The sequence below is a fragment of the Chrysemys picta genome, chromosome 2 (genome assembly GCF_011386835.1).
Source record: "Chrysemys picta bellii isolate R12L10 chromosome 2, ASM1138683v2, whole genome shotgun sequence".
NCBI classification, from domain to species: domain Eukaryota; kingdom Metazoa; phylum Chordata; order Testudines; family Emydidae; genus Chrysemys; species Chrysemys picta.
Genome location: NC_088792.1, coordinates 281,589,163 through 281,606,507, shown reverse-complemented (window position 1 = coordinate 281,606,507; position 17,345 = coordinate 281,589,163). Strand labels below are relative to the sequence as shown.

General features: G+C 45.3%; 1 protein-coding gene across 5 annotated transcripts in view; it reads left to right on the top strand.

The window, feature by feature from the left end:
• The window catches only part of SLC45A4 (solute carrier family 45 member 4), a 129,111-nt gene that overhangs the window by 25,383 nt on the left and 86,383 nt on the right, over positions 1-17,345 (top strand). For 2 of the 5 annotated variants that reach the window (XM_005291055.4, XM_042860953.2), the window contains exon 1: positions 14,660-14,901. The exons of 1 other annotated variant lie outside the window; for it this stretch is intronic. The gene's annotated coding sequence lies outside the window, so the exon portion shown is untranslated. Of the gene's footprint in view, positions 1-3,430; positions 3,585-3,936; positions 4,099-14,658; positions 14,902-17,345 lie in introns of those variants that run through there. 2 more of the 5 variants (XM_065586276.1, XM_008165127.4) reach the window with 2 other exon arrangements.

The following is a 17,345-nucleotide window of genomic DNA, read 5'->3' as shown; positions in this document are numbered from 1 at the left end:
AACAATGTAAAACTTTAGAGCCTACAAGTCCAATCAGTCCTACTTCTTGTTCAGCCAATCGCTCAGACAAACAAGTTTGTTTACATTTACAGAAGATAATGCTGCCTGCTTCTTGTTTACAATGTCACCTGAAAGTGAGAACAGGCGTTTGCATGGCACTGTTGTAGCCAGCGTTGCAAGATATTTACATGCCAGATGCACTAAAGATTCATATGTTGCTTGATGCTTCAACCACCATTCCAGAGGACATGCATCCATGCTAATGATGGGTTCTGATCGATAACGTTCCAAAGCAATGCGGACCGACGCATGTTCATTTTCATCATCTGAGTCAGATGCCACCAGCAGAAGGTTGATTTTCTTCTTTGGTGGTTTTGGTTCTATAGGTTTCAGAGTAGCAGCCGTGTTAGTCTGTATCCGCAAAAAGAAGAACAGGAGTACTTGTGGCTGAGCCATTACAAACATTGAATCTATCTCCCCTTGTAAGTATTCTCACACTTCTTATCAAACTGTCTGTACTGGGCTAGCTTGATTATCACTTCAAAAGTTTTTTTTCTCTTAATTAATTGGCCTCTCAGAGTTGGTAAGAAAACTCCCACCTGTTTATGCTCTCTGTATGTGTGTATATATATCTCCTCAATATATGTTCCATTCTATATGCATCCGAAGAAGTGGGCTGTAGTCCACGAAAGCTTATGCTCTAATAAATTTGTTAGTCTCTAAGGTGCCACAAGTACTCCTGTTCTTCTTTTTTTGGTTCTATAGTTTCCGCATCAGGGTGTTGCTTTTTTTAAGACTTCTGAAAGCATGCTCCATACCTCATACCTCTGAGATTTTGGAAGGCACTTCAGATTCTTAAATCTTGGGTTGAGTGCTGTAGCTAACTTTAGAAATTTCACATTGGTATCTTCTTTGCATTTTGTCAAATTTGCAGTGAAAGTGTTCTTAAAACGAACATGTGTTGTATCATCATCTGAGACTGTTATAACATGAAATATATGTCAGAATGTGGGTAAAACACAGCAGGTGACATACAGTTCTCCCCCAAGGAGTTCATTCACAAATTTAATTAATGCATTATTTTTTTAACGAGCATCATCAGCATGGAAGCATGTCCTCTGGAACAATGGCCAAAGCATGAAGAGGCATATGAATCTTTAGTGCATCTGGCACGTAAATATCTTGCGACGCCAGCTACAACTGTGCCATGCGAACACCTGTTCTTACTTTCTGGTGACATTGTAAATAAGTGGGCAGCATTATCTCCCGTAAATGTAAACAAACTTGTTTCTCTGAGGATTGGCTGAACAAGAAGTAAGACTGAGTGGACTTGTAGGCTCTAAAGTTTTACATTGTTTTGTTTTTGAGTGCATATATGTAACAAAAAAATTTACAATTGTAAGTTGCACTTGCATGATAAAGAGATTGCACTACAGTACTTGTATGAGGTGACTTGAAAAATACTATTTCTTTTGTTTATCATTTTTACAGTGCAAATATTTGTATTCAAAAATAATATAACATGAGCACTGTAGACTTTGTATTCTGGGTTGCAATTTAAACTGATATATCTGAAAATGTAGAAAAACATGCAAAATATTTAATACATTTCAATTAGTATTCTATTGTTTAATAGTGCATTTAATCATGATTAGTTTTTTAAATCACAATTAATTTTTTTGAGTTAAATGCATGAGTTAACTGAGATTAATTGAGAACCCTAGTTGCTACATAAAAGGGTGTCAACTGGAAAATTTTCAAGCACACTTGAGGAAAATATCTATTGAGAAAATAACATTTCTGGCAGGCTTTTGTGTCTTCTGTTTTTGGTCTGACCAAAACCAGTAACTGAAAAAGAGGGAGGAAAGTGCATGAAACTTTCTTCAACTATAAAAAACAAAGATTGAGTGTTCCGTCTGGTAAATTCCTGTGTCAATGGGACCAGTTTTTGCTCCCCTGCAACCCACTCTGTAATTATCAGGGAGAAAAAGCCTTAAATCTCTTAAAAACAGTTAATCTAATCTGTTGCTGACTCTTTACAGTGATGGTGTTTCCAACACCTCCCCAGGGAACTTATTAAACTTCCCAAAGAATCTTATTGATAAGAACCTTCTCTAGCCTAAGCTTTCCCTTTCTTTTTCGAGGCCATTAGTGTCTTACCAGCTTCTGAGACTGAATAATTCCCTTCCTGCTTTAAAATTTGATACCTTTTGATCTGCTGTCCCTCCCGCATCGCTACTCCCCAAATTTTCTCTCGGGAGCTGGGAGAGCAGTCAACTGCATGTGTCGGAGCTTTCATAGTCTGTCTGCGCTGTGGCTCGGAGTAATGCTAGAAGCTACTTGTTTTCATAAGCAGCAAGCTACGTCCAAAGAAAATAATATAAAAGCCCAAAAATAATGGCTTGAAACCCAACCAGGGAAAGGGGCCTTAAATTTCCAGTATGAAGTGCCCCTGAATGCAATCCTATTAGCTTTAATTTCTGCTTCATTAACTATGGGCAACAAAATCAGAATTATGAAGAATTTTAGTGACCTAAAACTCCCTTTATAATACCAAGGGCCTGATTTTTCAAAACTGTGCACATGCAGTTGGTGCTATTGTGCATGTTGATTGCATATCTAAATGAGTAACTGGCCTGCCTGCGTGTATATGGCAATACCTAATATGCATATGCAATTGCAATAACTGCACAAACAATTGCATGCACACACAGCTTTGACAGGCAGGCATGAAAGGTCTGTATGCACTAGAAAACTGTACCGGAGCTAATTGAACCAGTGGGACCGCACAGCTGTTAATAGGAACACAGTACTCAGTGGTTTGATCACAATCACAACCACAACCACACACTCGCAAGGCAGAGCATACTGGAGTCTTGAGTTACCGAAGTTGTTAGATATATTTAAGATTCAGAGATGAGACAGGAGCCAAGAATTTCACAACTGGAAGCTCCGGGGCTGCAAAACTTGGCCAAATTTATGATTCTAACACCACTATATTATCTTAATTCCTGGATTCTTTAAATACTAATTTTTCATTCTCTTGCCAATAAATGTCAATCCAGTTTGCTTTTCAGTTACTCAGCTGAGTGTTACTCATCTACTCAGGGGAGTATAAAAAAGCACCTGAAACTTGTCAACACAACAGCTTCCACCATTACTGTGGTAACCCACATGCTTTATACAGCAGCATTTGACTTTGCATTTCCCTGGGCTGGGGAGAGAACAGTGAAGAGGAGACAGGATTTTAGTTGGATATTCTGTGTTTCTGCACACATGCAGAAAGCAATGCACCTCAGCTAGAAAGACCCAGAAATTTCCAGAACAGGGTGTGGCAGTAACCTGATATGCTAAGAAGCTGTTTCTGAAGCTGTAAAAGAAGTTTTCATTGTGTGAGCAACCTGCCTGGCTGGTCAGACACTTGTCACCCTCTGAGAAATGAGCCAATCAGAGCACAAGGGGAAAAGATTATAATTACAGGAATGACAGAAAGACCTGTGGATTCAGTGACTGATCTACCCAGGACCAAGAGATGTTTGTGCTGTGAGGGCTAGGTCCCAATCCCTGTATTACTTTGGCTACAGGTCAGTGCTATTCCATCTTTACTAGGGAAGCCCTCCGTTAGGATGTTTGGTCCATCCCAGTGTGTTTTATGGACCTATAGGGAGAACTGGGGGAGCTTTTATTATCCCTAGAGGCTACAAAGGCTGTGTAATTTACATTGAGCTATCAGCTAAGTGCTTTAGACTGGCATGCTGTCTCCATTAAAGAGAACAAATGGGGCAGCATTTAGTGAGGCGAGGGTTTGTGAACTCTTGCCTGACTTCACTGGGTGTATGGGGAGAAGTTGGTGCCTTTATAGAGCAAGAACCTGATAGAGGGCTGGAAAATGGATATTTTATATGCTGATCCCAGTCCCTGTACCACTCTGTACAGGCTCCAGACTTGTGTCACGAGCAACTGAGAGGACCAGTCAGTTATCAACCCACGGGCTGGAATGCTGCTAGCTGTGGAGATCCCCGGACAGTTTGCTGACCAGGTTCTGAAGTGTTTGAAAGGACTGAGGTGCTGCCATTTCTCAAGATCTTAAGAGTCCAGGTGACCCACATGACATACTATGGTCCCCCTATAAAGAGTGAGGAAATCATCTCTGAGAGAAGATCAGAGGTGATGTGTTTAGATGTATGTGTACTAAAGTATAGATAATGTTATGCTGAAACCTTCTATCTGAAGGTTTGTAACAGAAACAAAAGGGGGAAAGGCTGAATAAGGAGCACTGCTAGCTTTACTGTCTAACAGTGTGATGTTTCCTGGGGGTACCCAGGTTTGTGAGGCACCTTGCTACCACCTGTCCCTGTCTGGGCCTTCCAGTAGTCTGTTCCCTAGCTCTGCCAGCCATAGGCTCTACCAGCCCGCCCCTCTCAGCCTATGCAGACTCCGCTGTCTCTCTGCATGTTAGTGATGTGAACACATCAACCCCCAAGCTCTCTGTGTTCAGCCCCTGGTTGGCTGGACACACCCAGTATTCACAGAGAAGTTGTTCCCAAAGGAAGAGTAAACCTCAGCTTACCAGCTACTCCTTGAAACACAGACCGCTCTGCTTAATACACAGCACTTAGATTTGTTTATAGTGGACAAAAAAGAATGTTTAGTTAACGAAGAACAGAGATTCAGGTAATAGCAAGTAGATAGAAGTATTAGAAACAGCTGGATACATGTAAATTAAACCATAACGTGTTTTCTAGAATCTAGCCTTGCTTAACTGGTTATTGTCGTCTCCTAATAGAGCAAAAGGTCACCCAAAATCCTTCCAGCATATCCCAGCTTTCATGAGACAAGACACATTGTCCTCTTGCCTTCTCAGTGGAAAGATCTAGTGGAAAGATCTTTTTACTTCCAGTTATAGTTCAAACATTCAATTGTCTGTTTGCAAATAGGACACTCCCTGCTGTTTGTGTGTGTGTGCGGGGGGGAAGAGGGTGTCTGCAGAAAATCAGCCTTTGCAAACTTTTGATTATTTACAGGCTGAGCAAATGCTAGACAGCCATTGTGAAGCACATGGTTTCAGAGTAGCAGCCTTGTTAGTCTGTATCCACAAAAAGAACAAGAGTACTTGTGGCACCTTAGAGACTAACGAATATATTTGAGCATAAGCTTCCGTAGGCTACAGCCCACTTCATTGGATGCATAGACTGGAACATACAGCAAGAAGATATTTATACATACAGAGAACGTGATTTTTTTTCTCCTGCTGATTATAGCTCATCTCAATTGATTGGCCTCTTACAGTTGATATGGCTACTTCCACCTTTTCATGTTCTCTGTATGTATAAATATCTTCTTGCTGTGTGTTCCAGTCTATGCATCCGATGAAGCGGGCTGTAGCCCATGAAAGCTTTATGTGCAAATAAATTTTAGTCTCTAAGGTGCCACAAGTACTCCTGTTCTTATTGTGAAGCACATAATACTCAATGTACATATAGCCAGCCAGCCAGATAAAAACAACTCTTGCCTGAAAGGGATTGCTTTATCAGCTTCTGGTGACTAGTCCCAACTCACAGACCTTAAGAACACAATGTATGTATACATGTAATGCCAACAAACCCCAGTTGTTGGCAGGCAGGATTGAACCTGGGATTTCTGAAGCTTAGGATATGAGTTAACAGTGCTTAGTCAAGGCTGTAGCAGACTCATCAATCTGTAGTTTGGCTAGGTGCCACTATAGGAGGGCAGAGCACCATGCCAAGCAGGCATGGGTTACATACTTCCCCTAGCTGAGGAAGCATGTCCCAAGATTCAGAGACTTCCCAGTTGATATCCTGGACGAGCCCCCACTTGTAGCACCAACAGATCCCCGGTTGTCGGCAGGCAGGATCAAATTTGGGACCTCTGAAGCTTAGTATATGAGCCTCTACTGCATGAGCTAAATGCCACTTGGCTAAGGCCCTGCCTAATTCACAGCCATGACAAACAAGTCACAGACCATGAAATCTGGTGTGTTGTGTGCTTTTACCCTATACTATACAGATTCCACAGGGGAGACTAGTGTTTCTCAAATTGGGGGCCTAATGCAAAAGGCAGTCGCAGGGGAGTCACAAGGTTATTTTAAGGAGGGGGGGTCGCAGTATTGCCACCCTTACTTCTGCACTGCCTTCAGGTCTGGGTGGCTGGAGAGCGGCGGCTGTTAGCTGGTCACCGAGCTCTGAAGGCAGGACCCCGCCTGCAGCAGCACAGAAGTAAGGGTGACAATACCATACCAGGCCATCCTTACTTTTGCACTGCTGCTGGCGGCGGTTCTGCCTTCAGAGCTGGGCTCCTGGCCAGCAGCTGCCACTCTCCAGCTGCCCAGCTCTGAAGGCAGGGCCGACGCCAGCAGCAGCGCAGAAGTAAGGGTAGCAGTACCGCAACCTCCCCTACAATAACCTGGTGACCCCCTCACAACTCCTTTCTGGTCAGGACCCCTAAAATGACAACGCCATGAAATTTCAGATTTAAATAGCTGAAATCATGAAATTTACAATTTTTAAAATCCTGTGACCGTGAAACTGACTAACATGGACTGTGAATTTGGTAGGGCCCTACACATGGCTCTTAGCCAAGGCTGTAGCAGACTCATCAATCTCTAGTTGGGCTAAGTGCCATTAGAGGGGGACAGAGCTCTACACCAAGCAGGCATGAGTTACATACATAATTCCTTATGTATTAGCTGTACATACGTCTTGCAATGATTACGATGACCAGTGTGACACAGGCTTTCAGTAAAGATGTTACATTTGCACCCTTTGGCAAAGCAGTATGTAGACCTAGTAACCCTTCTGCATCCCTGTGCCCTCTGCTTGTCAGCACCAAAAGGATCCTGGGCCACAAACCGCTTTTGTTGAAAAGTTATTCATAGTATTCCAAAGACTGTTTATAATATTTATACTACTTACAATGGGCTCTGCCTGCATTAAATCTTTGTTTTACTCAGAAAGTGAATGGTGCTAACTCTTTGAAATTTCCTGTGGACTATTACCATCCATTTTATGAGATGGTAATAGTTGAGTTGTTTTACCATACAATTGCCCTGATGTTTAACCCTGTGTAATGTTTTCTGAAACGTCCTGAAAAGATAGAACTCTGGCCTGTGCTTTAGCAAAGAGTTACCTGAGGTGCAGGACAGGGAATGTGTAGTAGTTATACAGGGTATTGCCCGAGATCCCCATCCCCAATTTCCACACACACACACACACACCTCTGCCCGGTAGACTGTCATCAGTGGAGTAGCGCTGGTGGTGAATTACAGCTACGACCGCTAGCTGAGATGCAGCTTCAAACTCTACACACCAAGCAGTTTTCCAGGCCTTGTCTAAACTAGAGACTGTTACACCGGTTTTCCAGCTGCAGGATTTCATGACTGTGCTAAAAATGCCTGAGCCCTGTCTGTGTTAGCTCCTATAATGTTACCAGTAGTGATGCAACTACACCATTGATGGAAAACAGACCGTTTTCTACTGTAGACTTGGCACTGTTTAGGCAAGGGGATACAGATCAGTTAAGGCTTGATGCGTGGTAGTAACGCAATGTCAGAACAAAGAAGAAAGCACTTCCTCCAAGAAAGACACTATAATAATCTAAATGATCAAAACAACTATGTCTAATAATACTGAGACCTGGTCTACATTGGAGAGGGTGATCAATCTAAGTTACGCCACTTCAGCTATGCGAATAACTGTCTAATTTGAATTCATAAATAATGTTAGGCCCCGAAAAATGCATTTTTTTCAATTAAAAAATAAATTAGTCAAAAAAATTTACCGAGCTCTACTCAGGATTTCATGTGGGAACAGAATTAATATTCAGAAGTTCTGGGGCCTGATTGTCTTCTCCCTTTCACAAATGCAAATCAGGTGTAATTCCAGTGAAGTTGCACCAGTTTAAAACTTCTACAAATGAGATCAGTGCTAGCAATCTTGTAGACACTGGCTAGTAGTTTAGGCTTAAAATTTAGATTTTTTTTTTCAGTGTTTTACAAAACCCAATATGAATAGAATGTTTTTATTTTTATGTTGCTTTCAATAAACCTTAATGATCAGAGTTTAAATATACCTGTTCAATACAGCAAATGCAAACAGCAGCCAAGAGCAACCATGTGACCACCAGCAAGTGAAATCAACTAATCTAGTTGCATTGTACAGGCTGAGAGAAATCAAAGTAAACAAACAGCATAAATGGAGGGGGAAAGCAGACTTTTAGAAATTCGGATCCTCTTGACAATGTTCTTTGAAGAGCAGAATGACTATATTAAACATTGACTTCAGTTCTCCTAGTGTGTGTTTTAGTATTTTAATTGCTGGGAATTGGTCCTGCTTTGAGCAGGGGGTTGGACTAGATGACCTCTTGAGGTCCCTTCCAACTCTGATATTCTATGATTCTATGAATTGCTCTTAGCACATAGCTATCCATTGAGTTACTTTCAGGTCTACCAAATCATCCCTTGTTAACTGTAAACTGCATATTAACTTAATTCCTTGATGTTTTACAGTGAAGTTAATCATATAGTGAGACTGTAATTTAAAAGGGCAGGATAATTTTATGATGGCTAACATAATTTTTAACAGTGCAAACCAGGAAAATAATTATAGGCAAATCTCATTCTTCAGGGCATAAACTCATGGATGGCAGTGACAGCAGCATATGTCCATTACATCACCTCATGGACTATGTCAGCAGCTGGCAGACCTGCCCAGTTGGAGCTAAAGAATTTGCCCCTTGGCCTTCGGTGATTCTTGAGGGAATCCTTTAAGTTCCATCTCATAATTTGGCCCCTAAGTGGGAAACAGAGGGAGACACACACTCATTCTCGCTCTCTCCTGCTGTACAAGGTCTTGTTATGACTTGTCTATCTAAACAAAACATCTTTTGTTGGTTTACCCTGAGACTATATCCTGTATCTCAATTAAGAAAAATCTAGAATTTTCCCAAATGCTCTTTAGGAAAAATACTGTGACATAAAGAGCTATAGGCCTTTTTACACAGATAACCATTAGGTTCAGTAATTGAAGTGCTAATCTAATGACTGCATATTGGCAGCAAAAACACTAGAGTAAAAAAACCATTTTCAGTCTCCAGCCCAGGATGTTGTGTTCCCTCCAATAACAAGAATCTGAAGCTTTTTACAAGAGATTCCTGTGGAAGAAGGGCCACATTTTCAAAAGTGGCCACTAATTGTGGATGTTCCCATTTTTTGGGTGCCCAATTTGAGACACCTGAATTGGAGTTGTGGGTGCTCAGCTCTTAAACTTCTTAAAATCAAGCTCCAGTTGTTTTTAAAATGGCGTCATCTAAATTACAAGCCACTTTGAAAAGTGATCCGTGTCAGAAGACAATACTTTAAAAAAAAAAAAAAACTGCCATGATACTTTCCTCCCTAGTGTTTGCCAGACAAAACAATCCATGGGATTTAGCCCATTCTGTTGATTAATTAGTCTTTTAAAAGCCAGGGCTTTTAAGGGACTGAGCAGTGGAGGCAAGTAAGGTTAAAATAATCTAGGTATGCCATCATCTCATGCAAGCGATTCACACCAGATCTGAACACTGGAGAATAATCATCTAAATAATCCATTATCTCATGATAATGGTAAAACTTTTAATTAATTACTAACCAACTGTCTCCTCTTTTCTGTCCCTTTCCTCATACAACATTTATTTAACTGTTTGGGGGTGGGGTTCATAAGCAGCCTTGCAAAACCCTGTCACCCCACTAGCCTGGGGCGAGTTATTTCTTTTGATGTGCAAGTAAAATTGCATTATGCTTTTTGTTTTACCTCCTAATAATCGTGGAAAAGGGTAGGCAAGTAGATGTTGGGTCCTGGCTAGTAAATTTTCATGACCGTTTTACAAGTTACAGTGAAAATACCCATGTAGTGGAGCATGGTAACTGGTGGCTGTTTGACAACAGACCTACATTCAGCTTAATTAAAGCATTCCTGAACAAGGAGACAGCAGTTCCATTTTGTGTGTCTAGATGGAAGATGTCACATAGACAGCTGACAGCATCCTGGACCAGGCTAGAGATCTCCTGGTTTCTGGTGTGTATACAGACTTGCCATTTTCCCCACACTGTGATCCATGAAATGCATAATACCACAGTGGCTTTTTTTTTGGTCAGAGTTTAATATGTTTCCTCCCCTTTGCATGACTGCAACTCTTTGAACTTGTATACACTTAATTTGATTTCAAGCTGGTAATCACTGAGCAAGAGGAGATTTGACCAATTAGATTACAATTTACTTTAACTTGCACAGTGCTGCTAGGAACAAATTTTGTCCCCTCCCTATTCCCTTCCTCCATGGGCATGTGGAGGATCCCTCCCCACCCCCCAAAACTGATTCCATTGCATGATGGGAAGAGGAGAGGGATTTCAGGAGGCTGCACAGGTAGGGTTACCATATCTAATAAATAAAAAAAGAGGACCCTCCATGGGCCCTGGCCCTGCCCATTTCCCCACCCCTAGCCCCGCCCCAACTCCGTCCCTTCCCCGCCCTAACTCCGCCGCCTCCTCCTCCCTCCCACTCCCAGCCACGGGGAAAGGGCTGCCCCAGCACTACTGGCTTCACGGTTTGCCGGGCAGCCCCCAGACCCTGCGCCCCCAGCCGGCGCTTCCCCAGCGCAGCTGGAGCCCGGAAGGGGAAGCGCCCAGCCGGGAGCACAGGGTCTGGAGGCTGCCCGGCAAACCGTGAAGCTGGTAGCGCTCGGGCTTTGGGCAGCCCCTATGGTTACCATACGTCCTCTTTTTCCCGGACATGTCCGGCTTTTCGGCAGTCAAACCCCCGTCCGGGGGGAATTGCCAAAAAGCCGAACATGTCCGGGAAAATGGCGGCTCTGCTCCTCCCCGACTCTTCGGCTCTGTTTAAGAGCCGGGCTGCCTGAGCGCTACCGGCTTCGGGCAGTCCCCGTGCCTCCAGACCCTGCGCCCCCCGCCGGGCACTTCCCCTCCAGGGCTCCCGCGGCGCAGGGTCTGGAGGCACGGGGACTGCCCGAAGCCGGTAGCGCTCGGGCAGCCCGGCTCTTAAACAGAGCCGAAGAGTCGGGGAGGAGCAGAGCCGCCATTTTCCCGGACATGTTCGGCTTTTTGGCAATTCCCTCCGGACGGGGGTTTGACTGCCGAAAAGCCGGACATGTCCGGGAAAAAGAGGACGTATGGTAACCCTAGCACTGGGAGTGTGCATCTAGGAATGCAACTCCATTGCAGCTCGCTGTGCAGAAGCTGTTTTGGAGCAAGACAGATAAGCAGTGGAATCAATGCATTTGCTGTTGCACAGATCCGTGTACTATGGACCACATGGAACAGGGTCACAAGAGCTACAGAGGTTACTGCAGTCATGAAGCTGGAGTAACAACCATGGAAGAGTTCCTCGGCTGCACTATAGGTTGAGAGAAGGGAGGATTCTTTACTTCTTCCATGTAGAGACCCCAGCAGCAGCTCAGTTACTAAAGACTACAAATTTGGGGCTGGATTGGGGTCTCCCTGTCTAGGGTGGGGATTTTTTTTAATGTCACTTCATAACACTGTGAATGCTTGAAACTAAAATGTTTTCTTTATGGAAGTGTCTTCCCTGGCATTTGGCTTATCCACTGGTCATAAAATACATGAGGAGGCCGCAACAAAGGTTATGCAAACTAATAGGGAAAGAACGTTTAGCTATCTTAGATATATTTAAGGCATCTGTCTCCATGGTGACTAGGTGCCAGAACCTCTTGATAGCCTAATCTAAATCAAAAAGGAAAAATAAATGTGTTACGGTGAAGTTTGCTAAATGAATTTCAAGAGCACGGATGAATATATAAACTTGATCCTTTCATTTGTATTAGGGTCTCATCCAGCTTCCACTGATGTCAATGGGTGTGTCTTTCCTTAACCTCCAACCCAAGGGCCTAAAGTCCAATAGGAGCTGGAACCTAAATCCTTATCTCTCTTTAACATTATACATTTGGATACTCTAATACCAGTATATATTACTTTATCTGTAGTGTCATATTTGCTGTCTCATTAAGACATGAACAGTTCCTGTTGTAATAAAATGGATGTTGTTTTATTATTTAGGACAATTGTTTATATCTATAATTTGCATGGTAGCTTTGCCTCTCTCTTGTGATATTTCTCCATAGAGGTATATAAAATTGTTTCGCTCAGTTTAAAAACAAAAACAAAAAAACAAATCAAAACAAAAAAAAACCTAATAATTTGGATGTTTTTAAAGTATGGCAATAGGTGCTATAAAACTGTTAGAATAAATATACTTTAAATCAAGGCTACCTGAGTCTATTTGATTTTTGTGGATTGTGCATGGTTGAGTTAGATATTAAAATTCTTATATACAGTTTTGAGAGAAAGATATATGACAAAATATTTTGTTCCTTTAGATTTTGTAGTTTTTGTGTTAGAGGCAGTATGAAGATTGTTTGGATTCTTGTAACTACAGATTTTTTTTTTTTGTTTAATAGTATGTACACGTGTAATTGTTTAATTTTACTTCTGCAGTTTTCAATTTAAAAAAAAATATGTTCAATGGTCTGTCTATTCTTGAATATACTGAGCAATCTTCAGAGTAACTTAACAAAGATTTTGATTTGGAATATATATTAATAGCATGTATAGTCATAGGAATAATAATACAATGGTGCAACATACTCTTAAAATAAGCAAATACCATATACAGTATATTTTGCCCATCCCTAGTTTAATTGATTAAAGAAAATTAAATTTCATGCTAACCTGCCCAATGCTGTAAGCACACTGTTTGGATCTAGGAAATATGGCTAATTGGCCACACTTTTAGTTCCACACATAGGGAAAATATTTGTGTAACAATAGATATCCACTTTACAGTATATGTGCATGATGTAGCAGACTTCTGGTTGCTGTCAGAACCTAAGTTTCTGAATTTCCTGAGGGTTTTTGTGCATTATATAATTTATATAATTTAGTTAACATTTGTACGGCAGTATTTACAACCCACCCTGTTAAAATATGTTGATCTTGCTGAGAAAGGGGTAAGTGGGTTTTACTGACTCACTGAGGCAGGCACCTCCACCTGGATGTAAAGAAGTGAGAGTGGCTTTGTAGGGTGTTGGTGGAGCAGACCTAAGCAAGGAACCTTAAGAGCAGCCAACTCTGGGGAGAAGGTTTGGGTTGAGCTTTAAGGTATTGTTGTTTTCTCAGTTAGTAAAACCAAACATCAGGAAGGGAGTGAGTTTGGACTTGCAATGTGTGGACTGTGTTTGTAGATCAGCAGGTTGGGAAAGGTGCCTGCTCATCAAGTCTGTAAAGGATGATGATATAAACGCTAAATATACAATATGTAAGAGTCATTTATAGTTACTCTTCAGGTGGTATTATTTTCACGTAGTACATTAAATGTGGAAGGCTTGTATTTAACTTGGGTTACAGCACTCTTTCCTTCTCGAAACAGTTAAATCATGTCTCTTCTATAAATACTGGATATATTTCTAAAAGATATGCCGTAGCTAAAACAGAAGTTAGGAGCTTGAAGCCAATTTCTGGGTGAGGTTCAGTGGTCTGTTATGCAGGAGGTCAGGTTAGATAATCATAATTGTCCCTTCCTGCCTTAAAACGTGCCTGTCATTTACCCCAAGTTCTGTGGGATTCTCCTGATCATACCAGGGTTGGAAAACTGAAAACTATGCCCTGCTGTCCCAAAGGCAGCAGTCTCCATGGTTGTATCCGTATTTCTTTCTTATCTCTGTTAAGACAATACCTTCAGTGGCAGCACTGCCCTGCGCTGATGCTGCACTGTGAAGCAGATGAGTTTGTTCACCGAGAGGTGGCAACGCTGCCACTAAATCTGACTTTGGCTTCTCAGCATTTGTTTTTCAAGGATTCTAGTGATGATCTTGTTATAAATAGCTCCTATCATTACTAAACTGGGCCCTTATTGATACCCTTGTACGAATTAGGGTGAGATATTAAAATTATTGTATAGAGTTTTGAGAGAAAGCTATATGACAAAATATTTGGTTCCTTTAGATTTTGTAGTTGTTGCGTTTTTGTTAGAGGCAGAATTGGCATGTGGTGCCTCGGCCACCATTCGCCCCGCTCAGTCTGGGACATCCTCCTCCCCCCAAATACCCAGGCTAGGATCCCCTGTCATCTAGTGTTTAATCTGACTCTCCCACCAGTCCTCGTGCCCAGGAGGGACCCCCTTCCCCATTAATGTTGCCCAAAATGGGACCCCCTTCTCCTTATAGGTGCCCCTCCCTCCTGCTTCATCTCCCCTTTATCGTGGGGCCTCCTCCTTTTCCCTTCTCCTTCCCCTCCCTTGAGTGATGCCCAGGCGGGGACCCGCCTTCCTTTTTGTGCTACCCCCTATGGCAGCCCCTTCCTGCTTGCCAAGCTGGGCCCCCTCTGTCCCTACCCCCACTCGCTAGGGCCCCTAGCCTAGGGGTACCCAGGTTACCATAACAACCCCATCCCAGTGACCCAGCCTTGGCCTCCCGCTCTTCCCTCAGTGATGCCCTGGCTGGCGCGCCCCCCCGCCCCGCCGGAGAGCGGGGTAGCCAATGAGGCGGGCAGGATCCCTCCGGGCGCCCCCTCCCGCATTGGCTGCGCGCCTGCTCTCGAGCCCCGCCCCTCTCTGCATATTAATGAGCCCAGAGGAGGGGGCGGAAGCGGAAGCGTTGCAGGGAGACGGTTTCCGAGGAGCCCGGTATAAAGCGGCCGCTGCTGCCCGCACCCGTCCGCTCAGCCCGCGCCGGCCCGATCCGACTCGCGCTGACCCGCCCCCGGGGAGCAGCCGGGCCCCAGCCGCCCCGTCCTGACCGACCCAGCGGCCGGAGCCAGCCACCCCCTCCGCGGCCACAGGGGCCAGGTACCGGGCAGAGGGGGAGACCCGGCGGCAGGTAAAGGAGGCACAAGGGGAGCTGGGGACCGGGGCGGGGAGGGGAGGGTATTGGGGCCGGTGAGGGGGACGGGACCGGGACCGGGTGAGGCGCCGGGGGTATTGGGACAGGTGGCGGGGGCGGCTGGGTGAGGGACCGGGACAGGTGTGGGGGCGGGATTGGAAGAGGGGGACGGCACCGGGGGCGGCTGGGTGAGAGACTGGGACAGGTAGGGGTGGGACGGGACGGCACCGGGTGAGGCACTGAGGAGGGGAGTTTGGATTGGGACAGGTGGCTGGGGTGAGGGGGGATGGGACTGGCAGCATTGGGGTGGCTGGGTGAGGGGATGTGATCGGGCGAGGTACTAGGGGCTTTGGGACTGGGGTGAGGTGCTGGGGGGAGATTGGAAGAGGGGGACAGGACTGGGTGAGGTGCTGCAGGGGGGATTGGATTGGGACAGGTGGCTGGGGTGAGGGGGGATGGGACTGGCGGCATTGGAGTGGCTGGGTGAGGGGATGTGATTGGGTGAGGTACTAGGGGCTTTGGGACAGGTGCTGGGGGGAGATTGGAAGAGGGGGACAGGACTGGGTGAGGTGCTGCAGGGGGGATTGGATGGGGACAGGTGGCTGGGGTGAGGGGGGATGGGACTGGCGGCATTGGAGTGGCTGGGTGAGGGGATGTGATCGGGTGAGGTACTAGGGGCTTTGGGACAGGTGCTGGGGGGAGATTAGAAGAGGGGGACAGGACTGGGTGAGGTGCTGCAGGGGGGATTGGATGGGGACAGGTGGCTGGGGTGAGGGGCTGGGACAGGTGGGGGGGATGGAATGGGACTGGATGAGATGCAGGGGGGTGTGTGGATTGGGACAGGACTGGGTGAGGGAATGGGGCATTGGGACGGGGGTGGTGGCTGGGTGACGGGATGGATCAGGTGAGGCATCGGGGGCATTGGGACTGGGTGAGGTGCTGGAGGGGGGTTGGAAGAGGGGGACAGGACCGGGTGAGGTGCTGCAGGGGGGATTGGATTGGGACAGGTGGCTGGGGTGAGGGGCTGGGGACATTGGGATGGGGTGGTGGCTGGGTGAGGGGATGGGATCAAGTGAGGCACCATGGGCATTGGGACAGGTGGCTGGGTGAGGGACTGGAACAGGTAGGGGGGTGGGATGGGACCGGATGAGGTGCTGGGGGGTGGATTGGGATGGGGCGTGGAGGGTGATGGATAGTTGGCAGGTGGAGGTGGGCTGGGGAAGTGTGGACAGAACAGGTGGAGGGAGGAAGGTAAATGGATGAGGGGGGCTGGCTGACAGGTGGGGGGGTGGCTGGATGAGGGGCTTGGGAGGAAGGTGAGGGAGTTTTGCTGGATTAGGACACACACTGGGAAAGCCAAGCAGGTGAGGTGCTGGGTGGAGGGGATAAATGGGGGGTGAGGTGCTGGGGGTATGGGACACGTAAAAGCGAATGGGGGCTCTTGGTAGAGGGGCAACAAGGGAGGGGAAAAGGGCTGAGGAATGACAGGTGGAAGGGGAGGTCTTACCCTATACTAGGCCCCTGTGGGGGTAAGGCTTGTAGTTTTGGGGATGATAATGGGTAAAATGAGGAGGTGGAAGGTGAGTTGGACATGCGGCTGAGTGGTGAGAGGGTCAAGGAGATGGGGCTGACTATTGAGGAGGACGATAACAGTTGAACAGCAAGTTGTCAAGGGCTGGATGACAGGGAGGGTGAGGAGTAGGAAACAAGTGGTGGTTACTGGGGTAAGGCAGATAGAATAAAGTGTGGGTGTGGAGGGGGGGGGGGGTGAATAGCAGCAGCAGGAGGGAGATGGAAAGGGGAAGATGAACAGGAGCCAGAAGAGACAAGTACTGTAGATGGGAGGCCCCAGTGCTGTTTTTGGTTGGTATGGGAGATGAGTTGCTTTGCAGGGTTCTGAGGGTGTGGATTTGTTCTTGAGCAGCCAGGCTATGAGACCTGGAGTTGCTCTCTTTTTCCTGTTAAATGTTTGCATGCTTTAACTATAACCAGATTTAATCCTCTTATTTTCATGAGAGCAGATTTCTGCTTAACTTATCACCATTCTGGTGGAGGGTAAAGGGAACTGCTAGTTGCTGAATCCAGTAAGAGGTTACAGTAATAGAATATTTTCCCTTCACTTCCACTTGATAGGTTGAAATTTGAACTGAGTTGTATCAATTTGTAAAAAGAAGTTCTTAAGGTGGCTAATGATGGGTGTGGTGCTTTTGGAGAAACATCTTAATGGAAGGTGAAAAATGTGCTGCTGACCTTGAGATTGTCCCAGAAGAGGCAGAGTGTGCTCTTTGTTGCAATAGAAACAAAATAGAAAGCTACAGGACTTACTGAATTATCTGTTGGGAGAGTGCCTCTGCTAGTGTCTTTCATTAGTGGGTTGAGAGAATGAAGATTTGGCTGTGACTCAAGTCTGGAGGCAGAGAGGGGGAAGTCTAGTGTTGCTG